The sequence below is a fragment of the Cyanistes caeruleus genome, chromosome 1, assembly GCF_971803275.1.
Source record: "Cyanistes caeruleus chromosome 1, bCyaCae1.hap1.1, whole genome shotgun sequence".
Taxonomy (NCBI): domain Eukaryota; kingdom Metazoa; phylum Chordata; class Aves; order Passeriformes; family Paridae; genus Cyanistes; species Cyanistes caeruleus.
Window position 1 is genome coordinate 61,983,083 of NC_141701.1, and position 19,451 is coordinate 62,002,533.

At 37.0% G+C, this 19,451-nt stretch overlaps 1 protein-coding gene across 3 annotated transcripts in view; it reads right to left on the reverse strand.

Annotated features, from left to right (window-relative positions):
- Positions 1-19,451, reverse strand: part of GABBR2 (gamma-aminobutyric acid type B receptor subunit 2) — a 454,308-nt gene that overhangs the window by 192,937 nt on the left and 241,920 nt on the right. The gene's annotated exons all lie outside the window — the stretch shown is intronic.

Genomic DNA, 19,451 nt, shown 5'->3' on the forward strand with positions numbered 1-19,451 from the left:
GAGGATACAATACATTTCTCTGTGCCAGCCTGTCACTTTTTGGATAACCTTCTAGTCACTGAAGGGATGCACTGGAGGCCTCTGAAATACTGAAGTCAGGTCCCTACAGGAACAGCCCATGAGGTTTGTAGTACAGCACATTCACCTCCCCCCCATTTTCTGCAAGCCACAAAACACCATTTCTCTTTGATAAATAGAAGAAATCTTAAACAAGTGCAAGCCACATTGTGCTAAACTTTAAGAATCAAAAGCTCCAATCTCCTGGCTACTTTATAAAAAATAAGAAAAATGTTTTAAGCAAAAATTTGATATAAATAAAATAAATAAAATGTGTAATTTAATTTTATAAACTACAGCAATGCTAGAAAGAAATAAGCCAATCAGTGTTTCAGAAACGTGTCTTTGGGAATTATGTGCTGATTTATGGCATGAGAAGTGAGCTATAATCTGATGACGTTCTACAGCTCACATCAAGCCATTTCTTTGCTACTGAGATAACATGCCATAAGATTTAGCTGGAGAGTTGTCTTCTTTACACTTGAGATTCATAAATTACTAAAAGTTTTTCTTCTTTATTTAAAGTGGCAGATGTTTGAATAATAGATATCACTAACACACACATTTAGATGCAATATTCCAAAAGCCAGTCTTAGCACTATTTTGTCCTTTCTTTTTATCTCACCACACACTCCAGCAAAAATGCCAGTAAAAACTGCAGTTTATGGTGTGACCCACCATAAAACCTAGATCTTATGAAATCCATGTGAACATAGCAATACCCAAAATCCTCTTTTAACTTCTTAACTTCTAACTGTTTAGGTGATGTTACATAGGCATATTTAGATATTGATTGGCAAAAGGACCAGTGATTGTGTAGAATTAAGGAAAATAATGGAAGTAATGTTAATACTAACTTCTTTAGAACATAATCATCATATTCAAAAAGTATTTCTTGATCAAGTAAATATTTTATTTCAAGAGATGTAAAATAAGACCTCAGTCCTGAACAAGCATTTAAATCAACTGCGAGTGAATAACTTAGAACAAACAATTAGAAAAAAACTCACATTTTAGTGTATATTAAATAGTTAATTACCAAAGATTTCCTCTTCCATTATGCCAATCATCCCATTATGCCAGATCATCCCAATGGAGACCAACAGAAGCCACACTGGTGTCTTGGTGCCTATTTAATTTTCTTCAATCTACCATCTACATTTTTTCTTTCTTTACGAGTTGTAAAAGTGAATGCCAGAGTAGATACCAATCTGCCCAGCTGATCTGCCCAACTTCGAGCTGTGGACAGGCATCTTCACACTAGCAATGACCCTTGAAGAGCTGATGGGAAGGAAATAGAAAGTTTGTGGGAGTCCAGCAGGCAGAGATGTGAACAGAGAGTGGAAAAGGAGCTGGATGAGCTCAGTCTGGCCCCGCTGGACATTGCAGCTGCTGTGTACAGGCACCACAGCACACAGAATTCCAATTTTTCTGGCCCAAATACATCCCTGTATTTGGGATTCATTGCAGCTGCATAACTCATCATAAAACCTTATAGAGGTGTACTTTATCTAGTTTTCCTAAATGTACTACCACCTATAAGTATAAATAATACTAGTCTCACATTACAAGTTAGGTGACTAGAACAACAGAAATATAGGAGCTTATGCTGTAGGTTTTTTAGGTTTTTGTTTCTTTGGTTTTTGATACATCTCTGATCTGCTTCCCTTGTAATTGTTTTTTTTTTTTTAAATGATATTTTATTTCTTTTTAATCACGTCAAAAAGCTACAGTGCTTCAAAGTTCTTTACAAGTCATGAAAACTAGACTGGACCAAACATTTTAACAGCATCAATCTCACACTTGCCACATACAAAGGCATCATCTCCCTGTTTCTTCTGGGTACTTTCATCCTTTTTGTGCTCTGTTTTACAAACCTAATATTGATTTGTGTACTTTGTTATACAGAGTAACTGTTTCATCCCTTAATAAAAACACATTTTCTGCCCTCCTTGGATTAGAGTCTTCCCTTTTATCTTAAGTCATTAGTCCTTTATTTGTGGTTAGAAATCCACATTGTCCATTCACACTTACAAATTATTAGGAGACATTAGATTTATTTCAGACACATGGGACTTCCACTGCCTTTATGGCAGTCATTTGTCTCTACTTGGAAGGAGCTGTATATTATGCTTCTATATTTTTTCCTGCTGGTTAAAAAGTAGGTAACTTTGCTATATTTTAAACTTGTCATTAAGCTCTTTTTGAGCTACTGAGCACTAGCATTTATTACAATATTCTTTGCATTATCTTTGACAGTATTATTATCCAGCTCTGGACAGAGGCCCACACCAAAGTTAGAATTCTTTCATTCTTCATGCACTGAAATCCACAGCCAGCACATTTTTTCATTCATATATTTAGTTTTCTTCTTCAATCAAACCAGAGTTCATAAGTTTCTTAACTGCTCTCTCAGTCAGGGCCAGATCTGCACTTTGACCAACAATTAATTTATTCATTAAATAACACATTAAATTTTTATATTTTCTTCTGCAAAGTTTCTCAAATATAGTAAATGGAGAACTAAGTGCATAGCATTTACTTCATGATTTTCAGTACTATCCCTACAACCAATGTCAGCTTTAGACCATGTTTACTTCCTCCTTCAGCAGTCTTCCACCACATGGCACCGAACAACTATTTATTCAACTGTTTATCATATACTCAGCCTATACTTGATATTTTATTGGTGATTTAAAGTGCCATAAATATACATTCAAGCTAAATTAACAACACAGATACTCCTTCATCAGAGGAATGACTGTGAGTACAATGACAAAAACACCACAGCTGGCAATTTAATTAAGTTTAATTAAATAAAATTAATTTTATTTAGATTTTAAAAATAATAAATAAAACTAGAAAATAAAAATTAAAAAAAAATAAAAATACAATTTAAATAAAAAATAAATAAAATATTTTTTAAAAAATTTAAATTAATTTAATTTAAATAAGACAGTTAAATACCACAGTATTTCTGTGTCCTGAGTGTTATCTGTTGGGTCAATATATTTCAGGACACTGCTTCAGTTCCACTTCACTGCCCAGGAATCTGGGCTACTCTGGCCTATATAGAAGTCATCTCCTCATATAACAGTGCTGAAAGCCAGTGGCTTTCCATGAAATATCTGAGACTACACAGTCAAATCTGCTCCAACAGTGACTGTCAGTATTTTCCCAAAAATAAATTAACTCATTCAGTTTTGGGGTACTTGAGTGAGATATTTGATATCAACTAAACAATCTAAATAAATGCACACAAAAATACATGAAAAGCAGTAAGATAACTATGACAACTGAAATAATGTTTTACATCGTTTTATATATTCTTTATATATTTATGTAATATATAAAATTAAATCTGTCTCTTTAAGTTCTGTGACATCTGCTGAAATCAAGGTGCACTTCTGAACTTTTAGTTTCCTTATTGGACTTTGTCAAATAAAAGTACAAGCCAAGGAGGGGGAAGCATCCCAGGATAGGAAACCTAAGAGTTCACTATCACCCAGGGGGCAGCTTTCTGGTGTCTCACATTGCTCCCAGCTATACAGCTCTACACCTACCTGCTGGAAGCTTGGTAGCTCAGCACTCATCAGGTCCCTGTGTGAGCTCTAGTGGCCTACTAAACCAGCAAAACGCATTCGGTGGGATTTTTTTCTTTTTTTGGGTTTTGTTTTTTGGGTTTTTTATTGCTTTGGCAAGTAGGCGATATGTTGCTCCTCAATTGCTGAACCAGAGCCAGCACAAAAGAGCCCTGGAAGGATTCAGGTACTAGCAGAAGGAGGTAGGAGGAAGGGAGCAAGACACTCTCTGTTAGCCCTAGATCCTTTCAGAAGACTTTCTATATTTTCATGCAATGCACGCAGCCTGCCACTCACATGTTGCACTCAATTTACTCATTTGGGTCTCCTTAGCTACTGACACACCTTCCCTGCCACGCACAAAGCAGCAAGCTGGGATTCTGTGCCTCTTGGTTCTGCAACTTGTGGGCAGTGAAGAGCTACACACTGGAAATCATAGCCTCTTCCACCCTTCAAATTTCATGTCCAAGACAGTGATGCTTACAGAGAAAGGGAATATAATTTATTCTACCTAACAGGATTTTAGCTCTTCAAGTATAACCTCACTTCTGAAACAAAACAGCAAGCTTCCAGCTGAGGGCAGCTTGTGCACAACTCTTCTGGTTTCAACCTATTTACATCACTCATTCAGCTGCAGACAAAGAGATAAGCACAGGAGATGTAAGCAGAGTGCAAGAGAGGATACCAAGGAGACAGCAGCGAAGGTGTAACCCCCTGTGGGATAAAGAAGCATCCATCATTTTGGATAAACGAGAGGAGAGCAGAAGGCAGAGGGTGACAAAAATTAAAATGCTCCATCAAATCAACAATGCTTCTCAGTCCAAGATTTTATATCTTTAGACTGCTGTGGATAAAATGTTTCTAGAACATTTAATCAAAGCAGACTCAGTGACTGCTGCTTTCCAGGCCTTGAGACTATTTTCAGAAAAAGATGTTTCCTTCAAAATTTTCAAGATTAAAGACTAAAATCTGAAATAGTTTACAATCCTTTGGGATGTCTCTTCCCTGCCTGTTTTCTTTCTTTATGACATTTTCCAAAAGCTTTGGGTAACTGAACACTGTTGTCTGGAGGGCAGCTGAGCAGCTCAAAGAGAAGGATGAAGCATAAAAGTCTGGTCTTGGCTAACATATTCTAAATGAAGCAATGCCACCATTCTCATCTAAACAGAAACTGTTGTTCTAGCCATGTCAGAGTGGGCATAAAATAGCAGGAAAAAATGAACAGACTTATTTCCATACATTGAGCATCTACCTGCACCATAGCAAGCATGCTGTGTTATCCTCAAAAAAACATACCCACAAACAAGTTAGTTTCCCAAACACAAAAACAATGGTTTTGGAGAAAAACAGTGTGGAAGAAGGAAGCTAAATTGTTGGAAGAGAATTGCTGAGAAAAAAAAAAAAAAACAAAACTGGTAACCATGACAGTGATGGAAAAGATGAATGCAGGTTTGGCATTCACCAAATCCCTTAACATTGGAACTAGGAGGCACTCATCTATTAGGACTTTGGTCTAAAACAGAAAAATCAGTGATGTTTTTCACATTATTTCTTTGCACAGCAGGTAATGACCTTCTGAAATCTGCATTGAGTGAGGATTACTTATATATTTGTTTCATTTAGAAACAGAGGACTGGGATGTGACCCAATCTACAGAGCTCATGAGACACTTCATACATTCCTATGTAGCTTCTGTGAACTCTTGGTAGTCAGACAGGTAAATGGAAAATTATATCTCAGAGATAGGTCAGAGATCAGGAAATATTAATGACTTTTTAAATAGGTTACAGAAACTGCTCTCATATGAATGAAGTATGGGATAAGCAGATATACAGGTTCACATCAGAGGCAATTTGGAAATAAAGAACACGGGAGATATAGAAGTTCTTTTTTTTTTTTATTCTCCCCCATGGCAAAAACTGTTCTGGGCAAAAATATCCAGCAATTTTAATAAAAAAGATGGGCTTTGTGTCTCATATTTGCCAATATCTTAGTTAGCATTAGATAATTCAAGTAGTCTGTGGCATTGCCCATTGTGTTCTGCTTTGGGACTTATTGTGTTTCACTTTTGGCACTTGGTCTACCTTAAATGCCTACAGAATAAGTAACAGTTTCTCAAAATAATAATAATAAAATATCCATTTCTTTAGACTATAATTTCCCAAAACCAAGTTTCCTAAAAAAAAAGAAAAAGCTACTGTGCATCTCCTAATATCATGACAGCAAGGAGTTATATTCCACAACTGGGCTGAAGAATATGAAGAAATAGAAAATGAAGATCAACACCTACAGTTTCAAATAAAGTATGATATTTATGTATCTATTGTTCACATACATCCTCAGTCTAGGATTATATGGAAATACAAAGTACTGGAAGCCTTTCCACCATGGTTTCATCGTGCTGCCACTACACTCCCTTCTAAATAATGAGTTCCAGTCCATTCAGCCTCTTTTTCCAAGGAGAGGGGATTTTGTCATTTTGCCTATCTCCCCTCTCTAAGCTCCTGCTACAATTTTATTTATTTCCTGACAAAGGCATAACTGAAACATGGATGCCCTTGCTGTGCAGAAGGGTTCTCTATTTCTACCTAATATTTTGCTAGCTGATCTTTACCATATTTCAGGCAGAACTTCAACTCTTTTTTTTTTTTTTTTTTTTTTTCAGGAAAGTGAAGGAATGGAAAAGGGAACAGACAGAATATCTTTAGTTAAAATTTCCTCCCTCCATCTCATCAGCATCCTCTATCATCAGTTGTCACTGCATAAAAGTGTGCTGCTGGCAGCACAATGACATAAGCCCAGACTAAGCTGCTCCATTAGATTAGCATTTAGATGCATCTAAACAATTTTACACAGCTATGCTGAAATGAGACAGCACAATCATAGCATTTCTTTCAGCACAGCAAGCAAAGGCATCATTTACGAACATCTGAGCACTCCGTTTACACACAGAAGGAAGACTGAAGGAATAATATCCCTGACAAGGTACCAGCAATTCATAAGAATTTCAAAGAAATAAGAATAAGAATTTCAAAAGGAGGGAGAAAAGGATGCTAGCCAGGAAATAATGCATCAAACAGTATCAGACTTGCTGGCCATTTCAGGTGAAGAAAGATGAAACCTTTATGCTTTTTTACTCATTGTGTTTTTACACACTCACCTGGGCTTATGGCCAGCACAAGGCAAAGCAGTTAGATGTTCTTTTATTCTTTATATTATATATATTATAATATATATTATATAATATATTATATATATATTTATATTCTTTATATTCTATATAATTTTTACACAGTGACTGAGTTTTTTGTGAGTCATCTCTGTCAGTGATCAGGTAAGCTCTATGTTCAACATCATTAGCAGTCTTAGGTTTAAAAGCATGGCAGGAAGGAAACTGAAATGAAACATATATACTTGAGAAGCTATTTTGCAAGTTTTTTTCTGAGTACTTCAGAAACTAAATGACAGGCCCTGGAACAATGTACAACAAATACTTTTAAGTCTGGTGATATATATAATATATAACAGTGCTGTTGGTATTTAGCCAATTTCCTGATCTATGGCTGGCCTCTGAAGCACAAGAAATGTAATTCCTTTTCTCTTGACTTCCAGGAGTGTGTAAAAACATTGATGTAAACAACCTGTCTTTCAAGGTGGCAAGAGAAAAGGAAACAGTCTGAAGCACTGGGACTAGGAATTCAAGCCCTTCCCAGTGTGTATAAAAAAGTAAATATGAACTGCTGAGGTGATGTTCAGAATTGTTCTTACGAGGTTGAGTCCCTGATGATTTCAGTTTCTAGCTCTGTATGTCTGTAGAAACAGGGTAACAGCACATTATCTACCACCACCACATCTTTTTTTGCCACTGCTTTTCTAAGAATGAATCAGAAGAGATGGCAAAAAGCCTTTTAAGGACACTGCATTAAGCAGCAGTTCCATCTCTTCAACAGTGCAATTTCATATGATGTTCTGAAGTAATTTCTTCCATTTTCTTTAAACTACATTAATCTCAGCAGAGAGCAGAACCGCACAGTCTGCATTTGATTTGTTCTGATGATGACCCAAATGACTGCAGGACCCACTGCCTCCTCTCTGTGCACCTCCTGCCCAGGCTCTGTCACACTGGCTGGACACAGAAGATTACTTTGTTTACTTTGGTCTTTCTAATGAGCAGGCAGCCTCTGTTGTTAACAAGAGAGCAGGCAGCCTCTTTAATAGCAAGGTCTTCATATCTGAAGTAGAACACGCTGGCATTACCCATGTGCAAGTTATGAACACAGCATCTTCAGACTATTATCTTCCTAAGTGAGCAACTTAGTGAGCAAAACCACCTTAAAAGGAAAGGGGAATTTAAAAAATTTGCAAAGACCAGACAGCTTAACAAATCTAAGTATGTATACTTGTCAGTCGTGGATGATTCTGCCTACTGGGTAGAAAAAAGGCTATAATAGCAGACTCATTCCCAGTGTTACACAGCTACTTTGCATCTGAAAATTCCCCTGCAGGCAGAAGTGTAAACTGATGCTGACCAGGGAAGACTCAGTAAGCTAAAAGGTGATTTTTTTGTAGCGGGCAGCCATCCAGACCTAGAACACTAACACTGATTTTCCCTCTTTTTACGCAGTACAAGCTCTTACACAAGAGCTCAAACAGTTTAATTTAATAATAATGAAATTTTTCTAGTGATTACAGTATTTTTAACTTTTCTTCTGCAAATAAACTAAGACAGTTCAAAGCACAAGGGAACTGACTGTCCAGGACATCAACTTTCTAATACATTTCCCAATAACCATCACTGAAATGGGTCCATTTTTCATTTCAGAATGAAACAACAATTTTTGTTCACGTAAATTTACAGCAAGCTTCTAACAACCTTTTAATTTAGGCCACTTGTGGTTTTGGCTTTACTTGACAATTGCCAGAATTGCCAAGATGTCTATTTCTGTAAAGCTAAAAAGACAAACCTAAGCTATTTCCAATCTTAGGACTCTCAGATTTACTTTTCTTTAAAATTTCAGATTTTGTCTATATTGCTATCAGAAAGGACTCCTGAAGACAGCTATGTTTGATGATAATGAAGTAGAAGTTTCATCCTCTTCCCTTTCTTCAGCACTGCATCCCTTCAGGTGATGCTTTCATCAGCATCAAATTCTGACTGAAATTTGCAGAGAAGAGAATTAGCATTGCTGAGCACAGAGATTTGAACAGGCTTGGCAGTGGCATGAAGGAGATCTAACCAGCATATTCTTAATAAAATCAAATTCAGCCCTTTTCACTGTCCATTTTAATCCTTCAGGCCATCCTAACCTGTGCCAAAACCCTGAAGGGAGTCAGTAAGATATAACTGGCATAGTTTTGACACTTTAAAGATTCTGCTATGTGTGTAGCAGTCTTGGTGAGGAAAGATGGGAGGTTCTTTGTAGAACACTCAGATCTGAAGATGCTGAGGAGGCTCAGTATGGTTTCTGTGTGGTCAGAGCCACATACCATTAGATCCTACACAACATAGCAGCTTTCCAGCCAGCACAGGTCACAGATCTCAAAGGTGTAGCTCTCTTCAGATTCCATAAAACAGTGCTTAGAGTAACAGTGTCACTCTTCCTACACTTTCAGAACATTAAAATTAAGGCTGATACTTAAATACCTTCCCACTGTGATGGATGATTTAAAAAACTTTTGCTAAATACTTTGTTGTTTTAAATACATTCTCTGCCTAAAATTAATTAAAAATTAATATCATACTAAAAATTTGAGACATACCTAGTCACTTAATAGATAAACAGTGTATTTTCCATGAAATACACCACTTGAAAACTGTTCATGATTCCCTATGGACATGATGATAGAGATGAAAACAAGACCACAGATGATATCCCTTTGTTACCCCTTAGGTCATACCAGCTAATTTGCAGAAATTAGTACAAAAGCAAGTGAATTCAAACTGAGTCCTCTTTTTGGTTTTCTTCTAACTCAAGAGAGTGTTTAAAGTCCAATTAATGCTATGAAATAGCTACAGACTAGACATCTTCTTCCTACCCATGCCCCCCAGCATTTCCACACCCAGGATATCCATACCATGCCATGCAGACTAATCCATTGAATTAGCACCCAAGTAAATGAACTGGTAAATCTACATAGAAAATAAATATTTCTGTCAGTCTAAAAGGACAAGTAGGTTCGCAGACTACCAAGCTTAGTCCAGCTTTCTCAGCTCAGACATCACTAAGTTGCTTCTGGAGAAAAAAAAAAAAAAATAAATCAATCCCAACCCAAAACAACCACCAAACTAAAAACTAACCAACCAACCAATTCACCACCCTTCAAAAAACCAAGCACAAAACCAAACAATCCTCTACCATCACCAAAACCAAACAAACACAAAAAGATATCCCCCAAAAAATGAAAAAGAAAGAAGGAGAGAGAGGAAGGAGAGGAAGGAGAGGGAGGGAGGGAGGGAGGGAAGGAAGGAAGGAAGGAAGGAAGGAAGGAAGGAAGGAAGGAAGGAAGGAAGGAAGGAAGGAAGGAAGGAAGGAAGGAAGGAAGGAAGGAAGGAAGGAAGGAAGGAAGGAAGGAAGGAAGGAAGGAAGGAAGGAAGGAAGGAAGGAAGGAAGGAAGGAAGGAAGGAAGGAAGGAAGGAAGGAAGGAAGGAAGGAAGGAAGGAAGGAAGGAAGGAAGGAAGGAAGGAAGGAAGGAAGGAAGGAAGGAAGGAAGGAAGGAAGGAAGGAAGGAAGGAAGGAAGGAAGGAAGGAAGGAAGGAAGGAAGGAAGAAAGAAAGAAAGAAAGAAAGAAAGAAAGAAAGAAAGAAAGAAAGAAAGAAAGAAAGAAAGAAAGAAAGAAAGAAAGAAAGAAAGAAAGAAAGAAAGAAAGAAAGAAAGAAAGAAAGAAAGAAAGAAAGAAAGCTTATTTTAAAGGTACTGCTCTCAGTTCTTACTTCAAGAGGGGCACAGGCAGAATCAGTCAGTAAATTTGGAACTGGAAAGGAATTAGGGAATTACTACCCATCAATGAATTTCATGTGGCTATATTCATATCTAGGCTCCTGGAGTTATAAAACTCAGTATGGGGAGTTTTTTTTACTTCCATTATTTCCATCAGAAGACTGCTTCTGAACCTGAATCTTCTTTTCATTTTAAGCTTTCCTCTCGCTTTCAGGTTCCTCTTATTATTGGCTGTATGGTTACTTTTAGGCTCACAGTATTATTTGAAAGAGATTCCCCTGTTCTTTTTTTAAATGATATTTGTGCGGAGAACAAGTAGTTCTCCACTCAGCAGACTAGATATGCTCAGAGCTGCAATAAGGAGAGGAATAAAATACAGTTGAGTTACCTTTCCACCACAGAAGCTGGTTTTATATAGGAGGAAAATATTTACCTGGCCAGTCTGAAATGTGTCTTTCATTCACCAAGTGTATTGGAACTTCATGTTCCAGAATGGAGGCAGGGATTGAATTTCAGTGTCCTGAAAGTGGGATTGGAAAGGAACCATTCTGGGCTGCTGCTCTCTGCACCTCAGATACCTACACTCTCTTTAAATGCCTCTGGTATGCCTAAAGTAGGCAGATTCATGCTCTCATCTTATATTTTGGCAGAATAATACAATGCATTTATTTAACACATGAGAGAATTTGAAATTTGTGTATCTCTTACTTAGTTGCAACAGAAAAAAGAAAAAATTTCAAATGACAGAAAGAGTGCTTTTCTTATTTTAGAGCATAAGAAAAACCCACATACATTTTTCCTATGGAAAAAGGGCTAAAATCAGTTTTCAGACTTTACATATACTTTATTTGAAAGGAAAATCTAAAATGTTTTCCTTTGAAACTATAAAATCAATTTTCAAAATATTGAAAATACTGATATTTAAATGTTGAAAAAAAGAAGAGTGTGTGTGTCTATCAAAAGGCTGAGGGTGGCAGAGTACCACTCAAAAGAGCAGATAATCTTTACTAACTCATAACTGCACTCTTTAGATAATAATGTACACAAACCCACACAAATTCCCTTAATTTTTATTCAGAAAATACTGGACTAATTTGAATAGTAGGTGAGCTTTCATTTCCCTCTCAAGAGCAGTAGCCCAGCCCCACACCCCTGACTCATACTGAGTTGGGCTGAGCTGCTGTTTGAGCCCCAGCAGTGCTCTAGGAACTGGGCAAGCTGATGCCACTCCAAGTCCACTGGGAGTACTGTTGGCAGCACCTCAGCTTGTGCTGAAGGAAGTCCAGAAAGTGTTCTGCAGGGCTGCTGAACTGATTTTAAGCTTAGATTTCTCAAGGCAAGCACAGAGGCTCTGACCTTGCTCTGCCTGGTTTTCTATTCCCAGTGAAAGAGAAGGTTGCCTCATACTCAAAAGCCCTCTTATCAGTTTGGCTGCCTTTTTCAGCCCTGTTTAAGGGATCAAGCCTTCAAGATCTAGTAAGTGTTAAACTCGGAAGAGATCTCACTGGAAAATGAAGAAACCATTGCTTAAAGATGCAGTATTCTTCATTTCCCTACAAAAGATCCAGCACTACAAGTTCCATATAAGCACTGTGAGTTGAAACTCACACTGACACCTCTGTAATTAAAGCATTCCAGCATCAGATGCTTGGCTTCTTGGAGAGACAGCAATAATATCTGCATAGCCTGAAGGAAGACAAATGACAGATTCCATTATTTTCTCTGGCTATCTCCAGTATCATAACCTTTTCCTTATCTTGGTCAGCACACACACTGATTGGAATGTGACTAAATTTCTTTGTAATACTCTGACAAACTGCACTGCTCTGTACAATAGCACCAAACGCTGTACTCACAGCTGCCCTTAAAAATCAGTTACTTCTATATTTTAATTCTTGTCATCAATCATCTATGCTAATTGGCCAAGTGTATGGCATGCCTATAGAGTATTAAATGTCCCAAAATAACTAATGAGAAACCTTTTATTTCATCTATCTCAAATGAAAGTGGTATTAGAATAAGAAAGTCTTTCCTTCTCTGCCACTGGCATTCAATGAATATTTATGATGTTTTTCACTATATTGCACTGATATGACAAAGTTGAGTCCCAGTTAGAATGAGGATATAGCACTTAAAAGGAGATTCTACTCTCTTTCTATCACTCATAAAAGGAATTAATAATTGCAAAACAGCTAACAATTGCTTCTCAAATTAGATCTTTAAATATTTATCTTCATATTCTAAGCTGGAAAAGGAGTCTCTTAATTTGTAGCAATAACTATCTTTAAAAACACTAATATTGTGAACCCATTTATTAAATATTTGTAAAGCTATTTTATGCACAGCACTAATGCCAACTGATCAAAGCATACGTAATTAATGGACAAGAAGGCAATCATTGCAATAATGGAAATCTTATTAGCATACAAATTATGTTGTTTTCAGAAACTCAGAATAGTCATGTAAGGAAGATACCACTTATTCCAGGCTATTTTTCTGAAGCCTACAAGCTAAGTCAACTTCTTTGAAGGGGCCATATTACTCTGTCTCATGATATTGGAAATATCTTTATCCTCGGTAGGGGTACTCGTAGGAAATGATTGGGAAGTTTCAGATCTGCGTATCAGGTGGTATTGCTGGGCTATGTTGCTGTCCACAATGATAAAGGAATTTATTCAGCATTGTTTTTCAATCTTATTTCTCTCTCTTCCCTTACCATCTGCCAGATAAGGTGCATCGGTAACCCCTAGAGACAGAGAGGGCTTTTATCTATCTCACTCTTCTCTTTTTTTCTCATCAGAAATGTTCCCTCTGCAATGTGGCAGGGGGAATAAACAAGAGCAGAAGAGGTGAGATGCTTACTGCTGCTGATGTGAATTTTTTGATTCAATGTATTCAGAAAAGGGATTTTGCTTACTAACCCCTGACAGTAATTTTTGTGGCTGGAAGCCAGGAACAATTTCCAGCACTCTCTGACTTATCTCCCGGGGTGGACGCAGTCTGTCTGACAGACAAAGACACAGTGTCCGTACTCTTTTCTGCCAGGGTATGTTCATACTCTTGAAAAGAGACATGGTGTTTATACTCTCATATTTTAGAGACAATTGTATTTTGCTCCCTGTGTAGTGCACATAGGGAGTAGTGGATACAGAGATAAAGTTGCCCCTAGTTGCAAACCTTTTTATATCTAACCCCCAGAAGACTATCAATATCCTATTTAAAGGTGGTGTCTGGAGAGAAAATTCATGTCTCCAATTGTTCTAGCCAGTATTTGATCAACAGCATCATAGAGAATATCTGAAGTCTTCTACTGACACCAGTGAAGTGTAATTAATACAAATTTCCGTCTCAAAACCACATTCATCTTTTATTTTTTTTGTCAAAATGTATCTAGACGATGATTATTTTTATACAGAATGTGTACTACTTTATTAATAAAGACCACAATTTGGAGGTTTTCTGAGCCTCTGAACATTTTTAAAATTTATTCCTAGAAATAAGCAACTTCTCACTCCACCAATTTTTTATTAATGGAATTTTCCCATGGAACATAAGAGACTAAATATTCTTGATGACAGCTAAGCAAAAGAAATTTTCTTACTAAATGAAGTGAGAACAATAAGACTTCCTATTTTGCATGTGGATATTGTTTTTTGTCTAAACAACATGCATTTCATGTAGGTCTACATAGTCCCACTGAAATTTAATCATGAGGCAGCTTCTGTCTTTATTCAGTAGTGCTTAATTTATACAATTTACACATGCTGTAGAGCACTATGATAACTCTTTGTTTCTTCATGAGTGAAAATGATGGTCAGGTGAGTATAAAATATTCCCTATTTCAAAAATTGTAAGATAAAGTGCATGAAAATCTGTTTGACACACACCACAGATATATTGACTATTACTTACAGGTGAGGAATTGGGAAATGGTAGATGAAGTATTTTCCATTTTGATTGTTTATATTTAATGAAATAATTGCAAATTCCATGTGGTGATAATCTACTAGCCAAGCAAATAAAATATATTCTAGAACCTATTATGCTATTTTAGTATTGCAGGATTTTTCTCTAAAATTTTCATTTTGTCATAAATGGTTTCCTAAAATATTAATTCCAATTGTAGCTTAAAATGAACTATCTTTACTTTCAAATTTTTCTACTGAACCTATGGTAGGAAAAACAAGTATTCTTCAAATGTACAACCTACTATTGGAGTTCTATTTTTTAATTTTCTGTACATCAAATGCTGTAAACTTTCTCCTAATTCTCTTTTTCCCAACAGGCATTAGTTATAATAAAATTGTCCTTTTTGTTTCTATGCATATTAAGTAAAATCAAGACTGTTTGGTAACTGTATGCAAACAAATTTGGTATGTCTCAGCATGATGCTTAACAGGGAGATATGTTATGGTTCCATAACTTTAGCCTTCCCTGTAATGAACTAAGGATGCTGTTGTAGGAAGCCCTTCCCAGCTCTTTAGGCATTTTGTTTCTTTCCGACTTCTTGTCTCTTTTACCTGATGACATAAACAGAAAAATCAACTGAACATAGATACTGTTGCTCAACATTTGAAATAAACAACAGATTTCCTCGGAGCAGAGTACACTCAACAGAGCTGCAGTCTTGTGTTAGCTCTCCTCTTCCCATTTAATCTACAAACACTGCAAAACTTCAGCAAGCATCAGGTCCAGAAAAAGCTCTCATGCTTTGCCAAACCTGGCTGTTCATTTCAGTGGGCAGCAAACACAAGAGAAGTTTTCACATTCAGACGCACTGCATGAAACACAAACTCGTTGAAAAGAAAGATCGTGCAGATAGTTTGTTAAAAGAATATGCACTCACTAAGAAAATGCATTCAAATTCAAATGTGTTGGCTACACTTCAAGCACGCCGCACAACAGAGCTCTGATTGCTGTGTCTGACCTTCAAACAGAGCCCTCTCACCATGCAACAACTGTTAGAGCATCTATCACAGAATCTATCTTCAGAGAGTGGGAATTGGTGCCTGTTCTGGGGCAGGCTTGACTCCAGTGCTGTCTCTGTGTGCTGCAGTATCCTGGCTCCCACAAACCAGCCCAAGCCCACTGCTCCTGCCTGACTCTACCCCTGCTCCAAGAAAGAGCCCCGTGAGCGGCAAGGGGACAATTCGTCTCACCCCCCAGTGCCCAGCAGAGCTCAGTTTACTGCCCAGCACGGTGGGGTAATACCACTGCTGGTATTACAGAATCGAAAAGCCAGACAAAATGGGGGAGAGCTGAAGAGCAGCCCTGAAATAAGAACATGACACCGTTTTTTAAGATGAATCATCTTTCCTTCTTTTATATGGCTAATCTGGTGAGAGTTATGACCGCTTCTGCTGAAGCAAAGAGCACCATCTGCTTTTAATTTTTCTTGTTTTCACCTTTTTTTAGCAGGATGGGGATACATGGCCTTCAAAAACTGGTGGCTTGCAAATTACATCATCTTTAAACTTACGCTTAACCTTTCTCTACAGTGAAATCAGGTCAGGTTTTTCAAACAGATCATAAAAACAGTGCTTGTCAACAACTTCCTAGATGCAGCATTCAATGTTTTATCAGCTTTTCTACATAACCAGCAGGAACAAACTTCCACCCTTCTCCTGTTGCTTTATAACCCTTGATAACTTCTTTTGGGGTTTGGAGAGTTTTTAAAAGTGTTTTCCACTTCATCCAGACTTAAAGAAATAAGAAAAAACACCCAAATTTACAGTTTCTTTATGCTGACCTATGTAGAACTTTAAAATGTGAAAAACAACATTCTAGTTTTGAGGAGAATTTTGACACATCCAACTTTTAAAGAAATATTTCGCATTTTTAGCATTAAAAGCCCGCCATCAGCGAGTACAAATGCCTGCTAATTACTGCGCATTTTAGAAGCACTATACAGCAAACAGGAGAATCACTTGAAAGTTTTGCCTTTATTGACATTATAGACCAACAAACTGGAAATGCTCTGTCAGTAAAGGCGTCCTTGTTACCCTGCCTGCAAAGAGACGGGGAAGGCTGGGAAAGATGCCAGCTGTACTCACCTACATCAGTACTACCCTCCTGCAGTTAATTACAAGATTAAGCTGAAAACAACATGCAGGCTTCAGGAATGTGGAAATCAGAACAGGAAATTAGCCAGTGTTTACCACAAAATAAGGCAGATCTGAACAAACTAATCTTCAAACTAAAGGCAAAGAGGGAAAATAGTGAGAAAGATAAGCAGAACTGCCCCATCTGTCTGGAGTAAGCTCTGGAATAACTTACATTGAGAGAACTCCTATCACACACAAACACTGCCACTACAGAAAGATGTGAATTAATGAAGGGAAATTCAGAAAGCCACAACACAAAAGCAGCTTTTGCCAACATCACGCATGTCAAACACTATTTCCCCTCTCAGATCACAGCATTTAAATCAATGGCCTGCTCACTGCCACATAACTTCTTAACATATGCATTGGTGGAGGAATTTAAATCAAATTAAGTACATAGGGATTAATTTCCTGGAGAGGATTAAGACCTTTCCATCTATACGGAATGGGTGAATAACAAGTAAAAGGAGATATTGTCACAAATATTTGAAGGAGGCAATCAGCAGATAAAGAAGCTTTTTCATTTAGGAACTGCAAAGGTAAAGAAGAACTGTAGCAGGACTAGCAGATTAGATCACAGCACAAAGGCTAGGAGGGAGAAATATATTTTTAATAAAGACTTCAAGTTTTGGTCATGATCAGCAGGATTTTTTTGCAACTACAGAAATAAGAGCAAAAGATCTTAAAAGAGCCATCTTGGAGTGGAAGGGAAATTGTAGAGATGGTAGTAAGGTGCATATCCTGGGAGGGGGAGGGCTTCAAGGCTGTGCACCACAGCACCTGCAGAGCAAACCATCCGCATTTGACAACTATAATCTTTGTCTAAGCCAAACAGACAGTGATGCCTGATTTCTGAATGGATTTATTTTGGCTACCAGTGAACAAAAAGTAAAGGGACATGAACTTAAAGTTGCATTACCCTAAAAGGTTGTCGTTATTGAAAGCGACTTTTCTCATTGTTATAACTGAAATACAAGTGAAACAACAACTAAGTTTTATTAATGCAATAGTGATTAAATATTATTAACAAGATGAGGTCATTTTTTTTAATTGAGAAAATAATAACAATATTTAGACAGAGAAAGATAGCCATTCCTCTTTTCCTTTCTTAAAAATCTGATTAAAGTACAAAGAAATTGCTGTGTTTGAGAATTTTTTTCACTTGTTCCTCTTCTTATATGAGATCCACTACTGAATGAGATTATGCTAGTGACACACAGGGCATTTGGAGCAAATTCTTTCCTGGCTCCTCTCACCTGCCAGGAGTTGCTGAGGTTTTTGGGAAGCAATCTGAGATGCAGTCGGTATGAAAGCCAAGAGAAAATAAGGCTGCTGTGGTGCATTGGGATTGCATCACGTACAGCTGCCTTTTGTGACAGAGTCCACAGTTTGCAGACCTCAAAGAACAAAGACAACCTAAAATTAAAACACTAACTTCAGTTTTATTATCTCCATTTGAACTCTTTGATTCTCTTATAACTTAGGATCATAAAATACATGCAGTCTGCAAAAGCCTTAACACGTTATATTTCAGAGGTAGACTGCCTTGCCTGTCACTCAGAGAAGTCAAAAGCATGTCACAGACTCGATTTCCAGCCATGACAAGCCCCCAGGCTATGGCATGCCTTTGTTGAAAAACCTAAGCCTGACATGCCTTTAATTTCACTGAGATGCACATTAAAAATTGCATAATATTCACATTTTGTATAACAAAGTTTATTCTCTCTCACAGCTAACATTTGGCTTATTGTAAAACAGTTCCACAAAGAGGGAGTACTAAACATTAACTCTGTAAGGGAAATGTTTCATTGCAAAACAAAGAATGTATTCTTTAAACACTTGATTCAATACAGCCCTTCACCAGCCCATTTGGAATACTTATTCTTAATACTCAGTGTGTTTTTAAGCACTTTGCTTAATCAGAGCCTAACAGAAAGACCAGCATGAGCAGTTTGAAAGCCTCAGGGAAAATATTTTTCAGAAAGAAAATATGAAAGACATCTATTCTTCCCCCACTATTTTTAAGCAGAAAAAATCTATTCTGCTGTTTTTAAACATTTAGTTTCACATCACATGTTCCTTCAACTTACAGTAGAGAGATATGCAGTTTGATATTTGTAAGTGGGCAATGTTAGGATATTCCAGATTTATTTTATAATTATTATGGAGTTCTTTTTAACATCACACTTTTTTATCACTCATCATTGGGTGAGCCTTTGACTAGCTTACCAATTTATCAAAATATTTATCTGAAACACATTATAAACGTATAAGACAGATAACAGGATTATCAGGATATACATAAATTTCATTCACTTTCCTGAGGAAATACTTAATAGATGCATTTCGATCAGAAACACAATACAGTATACTTATGTTTAAATACATACTAAAAAATGAATTGCAAAACCAAATCAAATCAATCAAAATATTCTAGGTGCTTAGCTGCATCTTTAGTTGCCTGAACATTTTAACATCTGACATTTACTCACTGGTGCAACATAAAAAACCAGAAAACTAAAGTACCCACATCTTAAAACCCCCAAATGTCCAGACATAAAAAAACAGATATGAAAAGAAATAATTGGCAAGGTAGTTACATTTTCCTTCCTTCCTTCCTTCCTTCTGTCCACGTACATGCTATTTGCAGGAATAGCTACAGAAATTCATGAGCCCAGTGAGTCAGATGCCACTATTTAGGTTTTAAGGGAAAGTACGCTTAATATTCATGATTCATAACAGCTACTTATCCAAATGTTTTCTGAACCACA